General features: G+C 32.5%; 1 protein-coding gene across 1 annotated transcript in view; it reads left to right on the top strand.

Annotated features, from left to right (window-relative positions):
* The first annotated feature begins 301 nt into the window (after nt 1–301).
* Nucleotides 302–8217, top strand: part of LOC112023752 (putative disease resistance protein RGA3) — a 96240-nt gene continuing 88324 nt past the window's right edge. Inside the window, exons 1-2 of the mRNA XM_065765302.1 lie at nt 302–343; nt 2074–2315. The gene's annotated coding sequence lies outside the window, so the exon portion shown is untranslated. The remainder of the gene's footprint in view (nt 344–2073; nt 2316–8217) is intronic.

The following is an 8217-nucleotide window of genomic DNA, read 5'->3' as shown; positions in this document are numbered from 1 at the left end:
TGGATAGAAAGAGTTGGATACTCTTTTCTAGAGCAACATTCGTGGAAGTGATTAACATTTTCTTAATAGTCTATTACAACTTCTTTGCTGCCTCAATCTTATCCTCACTTGACAAGTTTCCTCTATGGTTATGGTTTATTTTCTTCATGATATAGGTAATTACAAAAACACTACACATAGATGTACTTGCTCTCTCTCTCTCTCTCTCTCTCTCTGCTTTCAGCTGAGGCAAATTATAACCTCTTGCCTCTATTCTTTCACTTGTCATTATGTCTTTTATCACACATTCAGTTACATCTCCAAAGCTATCTGCAGAATTCAGGAGCAGAGCATGTTGCAAAATGTTTGAGATTAAACTTTAAGATTTGAATTTACATAGTTGTCTTTGCCTTGGGAATCGGCTTCAATTTATATGTCAAGTAATTGTTAACTCTTGCATCTTAGCAGATGTACTTTCTTGGAGTAGATGGGACTTGGAAAAAACTTTTGTGATATTAATATGAGGTAATGCAATTTGATTCAACAGAGATAGGAGATTGAAAATTTGGAAATGCCCCAAGCTGAAGACGCTGCCAGACTTTCTTCTGGCAACTCCATTGAAGAAACTGGAGATCTATGATAAATTCGTCAGATTTGTGACCAAATAGTTCAATTTTATTTGCCCATTATTCACAGAATTACAAAAAATGTGTTGGAGATTTATCTATTTGGAAAGAAAGAAAAGGTCAGATTGAAGTTTAACGTTTTTTTTTTTTATGAGAATATTAACGTCATTTTACTACTGCATTTTACTTATTATCATATTCCCTTGTTATTCAATATGTTATCTTGTTTTATGATTATAAAAAAAAAACTAAAGCCATCTTGTTTTATTGTATTTGATTTTATATGGTTTTTCTTCTTCATACTGACGATAAGATGACTTTTCTATTTTTAAAGTGTTTTCTCAGTGGTAAATTCCTCATCCTAAATATTTATTCTGTAGGCCTCATTGAATCAGAAATCAAATTGTAGTCTATGGGAAGTATGTTTTGTGTTAGAGCAGATTTTCGCATATCAATGCATGTTTGGGAAAGACCCACCAAAGAAATTCATTTATCATATTAAAATTGCAGCAAGGCTTTCATTTTGAATCACATGCTGACAAATGGTCAGAAAGGTACATAACCATTTGCAACTTATGCAATCTTCTATCTGTAAATTATGAGGGCTTGAAAATTGAGCTCATAATTTTCAGCTTTAATGTCACAGGTTCAAGAGTTTGAATCCAGGGGCATGTGGTTTTCTTGTCTGTTAGTGATTGAAGTGTTTCATGCAAATAAAGAGGGAGAGGGAATAATTATATAAAAGTCTGCTGTTTGTTTGTCTTTTTGACGCCATCCATAGTTGCCCAATTTTAGAATGAAAATGTAAAAGGTGAAGAGTTGAAGATTGGACCAGTCTAAAAATTCCCCAAATTCATCATCAGTTTGTGCAAAAATTTTGGAATCAAGGCCATTCAGCTTTTGGTTTAATATGGGCACTTCGATTACAGTTCTCCTACAGGTAACTTCTTTTTCCTTTTTTCTGCCCATTTTTCTATTGTTGCATTTCTTCTTTGTCCATTTTTAACAGCTATAATGTCCAACCTATCAAGGTTCTAGGTATATTTTGCTCTCATTCAGTCCAGACATCATGCAAAATGTTTCATGCTCCTCGGGCCTCATTCAATCTGATTTGATTTGGTTATACATGCACCTTTTGTTGGATATCATTGAGCATATTATTTAAAAGTTTTAAAATCCTAACACATAGCACAGGTTTTTTTTTTTTTTTTTTTGGTGTGTGTGTGTGTAAAAATCTCCATTATCAATTCAAAGATGTAGCTAAACTAGCTACCCTGCGATGTTACATGAAAGGAAAATTAGATAATTCGCATCTTTAATCTATATGCTAATCTTAAGATGAAAGAGACGGGCTCTTTACACTCCAAAATGATTTTGTTGATGAGCAAGTTTTATAGATATAGGGTTAGATGTTTGCAAGTTATCAAGTTTTAAATCAAAATCGCATGTTTTTTTATTCTTGTCTCAGAGGCTGAAGTGATTCTTTACATTGAAGAGTGTGAAGTATAATTGGTTACCACCGGGTGAGAAGAAAAAATTACAAATACCTTGGCTTTGTTAGTTGGTTAAGAAAGAGCTTTTTTTGGAGCAGCATTCGTGGAAGTGAATAACATTTTCTTAATAGTCTATTCCAACTTCTTTGCTGCCTCGATCTTATCCTCACTCAACAAGTTTCCTCTATGGTTATGGTTTATTTCCTTCATGATATAGGTAATTATAGAAATACTACACATAGATGTACTCGCTCTCTCTCTGCTTTTGGCTGAGGCAAATTATAACTTCTTGCCTCTATTCTTTCACTTATCATTATGTCTTTTATCACACATTCATTTATGGGGGCTTTCAACTTTCTCATAAAATCAAGAACTGTTTAATCATGCTTCATATACCCTCCCCCCCAAATTTGTTTTTCCTGAGTTTGTAATTTTTCCCAACTATTACATTTTTTTTTTTTTTTTCAAATGGGTTGTGGTCTTATATCAATTCTTTCTCCTAAGCAATTAACCATTACTTTTAAGATTTAGGAGTTTCTAAGCAGAGAATTTAGTTTTGTGAAAAGACAGTTGGCTGTCATTTTTTCTTATTAAAAATTTTGTGAGGAAAAGTGCAATAAGAAAGAATTTGTGTCCAAAATCCATTGCTTAGATATGACTAATAAAAAAAAAATCCATTCCTAGATATGCTTTTTATCTTTTATTTTCATTTTTTTAAGGGGTAGTACTTCTAGAAGTTTCACTAGAATGCACGTCTAATACCACAAAATAATCTCAGTTGCAAAGCTTGGCAAAATTATCTTAGCTCCTGCTTTGTGTTTCATTCTATCATTCCTTCATCTTTGTTTTATTGTGCGAGGTGAACTCCAAACTATGTTTCATTTGGGAAAGCACATCTTGCAGAAGAGGGAATGGTCGTGCAAACCCATTTGGCACCATGATTGGAACATCATAAGGGGTCAGTTGAATCTCCAAAGCTGTCTGCAGCATTCAGGACCAGGGCATGTTACAAAATATATCTTGTTTGACATTAAACTTTAAGATTTGACTTTACATAGTTATCTTTACCTTGGGAAACAGCTCCAATTTCTATGTTAAGTAATTATTAATTCTTGCATCTTAGCAGTTGTGCTTGCTTGGAGTAGATGGGACTTGGAAAGAAATTATGTGATATTAATATGAGGTAATGCAATATGATTCAACACAAATATTGGTTTGTGCTGTGGAGGTAAAATTGGATTATTTTAAGATCCTTGATTTTGTTAGTACTGGGTTGTGTAATATTAAGAGTCTTTTAGCTCAACTGCATCTCATGGTGTTTCCAATACATCCAGGGTTCAAATTCCCCCATAGAAAAGGTCTTTTGTTGTTTACATACCTTAAATAAGACTCTTAGTGTTTGAAGTTTTAAGCATAGAAAATGGTGTATTGCACTCAGAGGTGGGCTTTATAAACATCTTTTTACTTGAAGTTCCTAGTTTTCGAATGTTCCAAAGTGATAATGATCTAAAAGATTAGCTTTTTCCAAATTCTTCATTGTAGCCTTAGCATCGTCTGATTTTTGCCTCTCATCAGCCTTACTTTGAAGTTCTGCATTTTGTTTCCTTAGTAAACTAGATAAATTTCACGAGTGAGGAACAACTATTTGCAAAAATAAAAAATAAAAAAATAACTGCCAGTATTATTGGGGAATTATTTAAAATGGAAAATGATCAGATTGAATGTTAATGGAGATAATAGGGGGGATTCTCATATTATGCAACTTCCCTTGTTCTTGTTTTATTTTATTTTTATTTTTTATTTTTTTTTTTTGTGGTTTTAATTTCATTCTGCTACAAATAAGATCAAAGCATTAGAAAATATCAAGATTGCAACCTTTCTTATTTCTTACAAAGAAAGAAAAGAGGCGTTGTTTATCCATACACATATATTGCTAGAAGAACTGTAAAGCTGCTTTTTGTCAATATAGAATTTTATATGGATTATTGAAGAAATTAATGTCAAGTATTGAAGTGTGATGAGAAAAGTGGATATCTTACATTATCATGAGGTATATTAATTGTGTTACCTTCGTCATATGATACTTCCATTACCTGTTTCCCCATCTCCACTTCCCATGTACTAAATATTTAATATTTGGTTGGCCTTGTCTATTCCAGGTATTAAATTCTATCTGGAGAAGCAAATTTTGTGTTGGTGCAAACTTTTATACATGGATGCATTGTTGGGAGAGGTGCTAAAAAAACACTCAATTATCATTTCAAAGAGGCAATATGGGAAGCATATCTTATGATAATGGGTCTCTTTTAGTGGTCAACAAGATGTATGGAGTATGGACACATCAAGGGTGAACCTCTCTTATAATGAAATGATAGTCACTACTGAGACAGGGTTATGTATAGACCTTCATTATCATTTCATAGGTGTATCAAAGAAAGTCCTTTAATATGAATAATTGTTCTCTTTTAGAAGTCAACGAGATGTGGGTGGACACATCAAGAGTAAACCAGTTAATTGACCACTACATCTTAGGTAGTCCTCCATCTATAATTTTGAACACTTGCAAATTATCTAGTTTTCCTTTTTGTAGGGTTAGGTGCTTGCTATTAATCAAGTTTCAAATTAATGCCATTTGTCAGTTTCTTGTCTTAGAGTCTGAAGTATTTCGTGGCACGGATGTATTGGAGAATGAAAGTGATAGCCTGGAGTAGAGAAGAAGATATAATCAATGCCTTGGCTTTGTTAGCTAGATAAAGTAGCCATCAGTGGTGTCTTGTTTTCTTTGTAATCCTATATCCTTGGATGAACAGTGTTTTCTACTAGATTCTTATGACTTATTTGGTCTTTACCACCTCAATCCCATCATGTATTTTATTCCTGGAGTTTCCTCATTAATTTGGGTTTATTTCCTTCATGATACAGATGATTGCAGAACACTGAAGATAAATGTACTTTGTAACTACTCCCTCTCTTTCCATTTATGGTTGAGGCAAAGTGTGATTTTTCTTCACTCTTTCTCCTTTCACTTCTTTTTTGGTGCCATAGCTCTCTTGTTTGATCACTGCTTCCAGCTTTTCAAACAATCAAACTAGTGAAAAATGCTCCATAAATTTTCTTTTCTTTCTTGTATTAGCTAATTGATTTTCTTTGCAGAAAGCCATATTACAACATTACATGATTGTTTATAGTTAAGAAATAGGCACACATAAAACGAATTCTTCTTTTTATGTTCATTGTTTCCAACAAATTTTGTTCTTATGTCCATTCCTTTTTAGCAGTTTTACCAATTATGAGTTGGAACATTGTATAGTTTCTAGCAAGAGAAGAAGTTTAGTCGAAAAAAAGTAAATAACTCTTCTATTTTTGTTGTTATAAAAATTGTATATTTGAGAAAGGGTGATGACAAAGGTTTTTTTAGGCCAAAAATATTGCTCAACATAATTATGGTATCTGTAATCCTAGAAGTGAAACTAGAATTCCCCTTTAGTAACACCCAAAAAAAAAGCATGAAGCTTATCCATTAATTCTCTCATTCTTTCTTCTTGTTCATTAATCAGGGAGAGTTGGGAACTGTGATGTGTTTGGATAAAACATCCCATGCAAGAGAGACTGGTAAATGCCTGTTTTTTTTTTTTGTTGAAAAATTCCTACCTTTTGTTGCCATTTTATAATTTCCTAATTCTGGAATGGATTTATAAAATGTGGACAAGAGAAGATTGGACCAAATAAAGAAAAAAGAATCCAAATTTGTCATCAGAATGAGCAAAAAATATCAGTATTGAAGCCATATAACTCTTGCCTTTGATATGGGCACCTCAATTCTAATTTACCTACAGGTAACTTTTTATTCTTCTCTTTCCATGATGCTTGCTGCATTTTCTTGTTGATCCATAGTCAGTAACAATAATTTCCAACCTATTAAGGGCACAAGAATACTTTGCTCTCATTCAGTCCAGACATCATGCAAAATTTTGTGTTCCCATGGGCCTCAGACATCACGAGTAGACTTTTAACTACAAAGCTCTGTTATCATTTCAAAGATGCAGCAAAAACAATCTTGACTTCAAATGCTGGTCTTCTGTAGAGGCCAGTCTATTTGGTGACCCGCAAAATCTTTATGTAATTTCTTATCTATATTTTTGAATGCTTATAACTGTTAGGTACTTAAAAAAAAAAAAATATATATATATATATAACTACAAAGCTCTGTTATCATTTCAAAGATGCAGCAAAAACAATCTTGACTTCAAATGCTGGTCTTCTGTAGAGGCCAGTCTATTTGGTGACCCGCAAAATCTTTATGTAATTTCTTATCTATATTTTTGAATGCTTATAACTGTTAGGTACTTAAAAAAAAAAAAATATATATATATATATAACTACAAAGCTCTGTTATCATTTCAAAGATGCAGCAAAAACAATCTTGACTTCAAATGCTGGTCTTCTGTAGAGGCCAGTCTATTTGGTGACCCGCAAAATCTTTATGTAATTTCTTATCTATATTTTTGAATGCTTATAACTGTTAGGTACTTAAAAAAAAAAAAATATATATATATATATATATACATACATATATATATATATATATGTCAACCTTTTAATCAATGTCATATGCTTGTTTCTTGTCTCAGGGCTAAAGTGTGCTGCGGCAAGCATGGGATGCAAACACCAGGTTGAAAAAGATGTTACAAACACCTTGGAACAACATCCCAACTGGAAGATTGTGAATGTGGGAGGTAACGATCCGATACTGCTTTTATGGAACAACATTACTGGAAGTGAACAAGAGTTTCTTGTTAACTTATTACAATTTTTTTGCTGAAGGAGTTTTTTACTATCCTCATTTGTTTTGGTTCATTTCTTCATTAGGTAATCACAGGATTCAGGAAACCTTTATGTTCTTTTTCTCCCTCCTCTTTTGGCTTAGGCAAAGTAAAATTGCTTATAACTCTTCTTGCCTTTCTGCTGCTCTCTGTCATACTGTTCTTGTGTTGATGTATCACATATTCATATATGAGGGTTTCAGGTTTCTAATACAATCAAGAGCTAGATACTCATGTTTCATAAATTCAATTCACTTTTTTCGCTTAACTAGTTGTCAATTTTTTTCTATTAGACTGCCCCACATCATTGCATTGAATAATTGCTGCATTTTCTCACCATTGATTAGAACTGAATTTCAAGATGTTATTGCTATCTAGGTTTTTTATGTACAAGACTAAGTAATTGTAAATAACACTGAAATCACACCGTAACAGTCAAGGCTACCTTTCTTTGTGCCAATGTCTGCTTGACTACTACTAGTTGCTTTGCTTTTATTTGATTAGCATTCTGAAGCATAGTTCATCTTGATATCTTTTACTAATGAAAAGAAATTTCTTTAAAATTGGTCTGTGATCCTATATTGATTCCTTTCTCAATAAATTAATAATAAGTTGCAAGATTGTTTAGTTTCTAAGCATAAAATTAAGTTTAGTTGAAAAGTCAATTGTACATCAATATTTTGTATTATAAAATTTACAGAAGAAAGGCAGCATTGAGGAAAGATAAGAGACCAAAACAATATATGGTTTGTTAGACACCATTTTGGTGGCTATGATTGTAGAAGTTGCACTTGAATGCGTAGTTAGTACTACAACAAAGACAATACAAAGGCTTAGAATGCACAATTAAAAATACAAAATAATTTACGTGGCAATCTTTAAAAATGATGTTATACTTTTTGTTTTATTTATAATTCATTTTGTCTTATTTATTATGCAAGGTGAACTTGAAACAATATTCCTTATGGAAGCAAATCTTGTGCAAGAGGAAATGTCATGCAAAAGGTTAAAATTTTTGTAGCACCATAATCTGAACATCATATGGGTTAGTGACACCTCCAAAGTAGTTTAACCATTCGTGCCTAGGACATATACTAAATATATATTGTTTGCCACAAATAACTCTGTAACTTCATTTTCATAGTTGTCATTAACTGGGCAACACCAGTTTATATGTTCAATGGTTATTGATCTGTGCATTTCAACCGGTTGTACTTGCTTGGAGTAAATGGAACTTGAAGAGGGACTTTATTATCTAAACGGTGATGAAATTCATGTTGGCATGAATATTGGTTT

This window comes from Quercus suber, unplaced genomic scaffold, assembly GCF_002906115.3.
Source record: "Quercus suber isolate HL8 unplaced genomic scaffold, Cork oak 2.0 scaffold_619, whole genome shotgun sequence".
In the NCBI taxonomy this organism is placed as follows: Eukaryota; Viridiplantae; Streptophyta; class Magnoliopsida; order Fagales; family Fagaceae; genus Quercus; species Quercus suber.
This window is presented reverse-complemented; position numbering and strand designations above follow the sequence as displayed.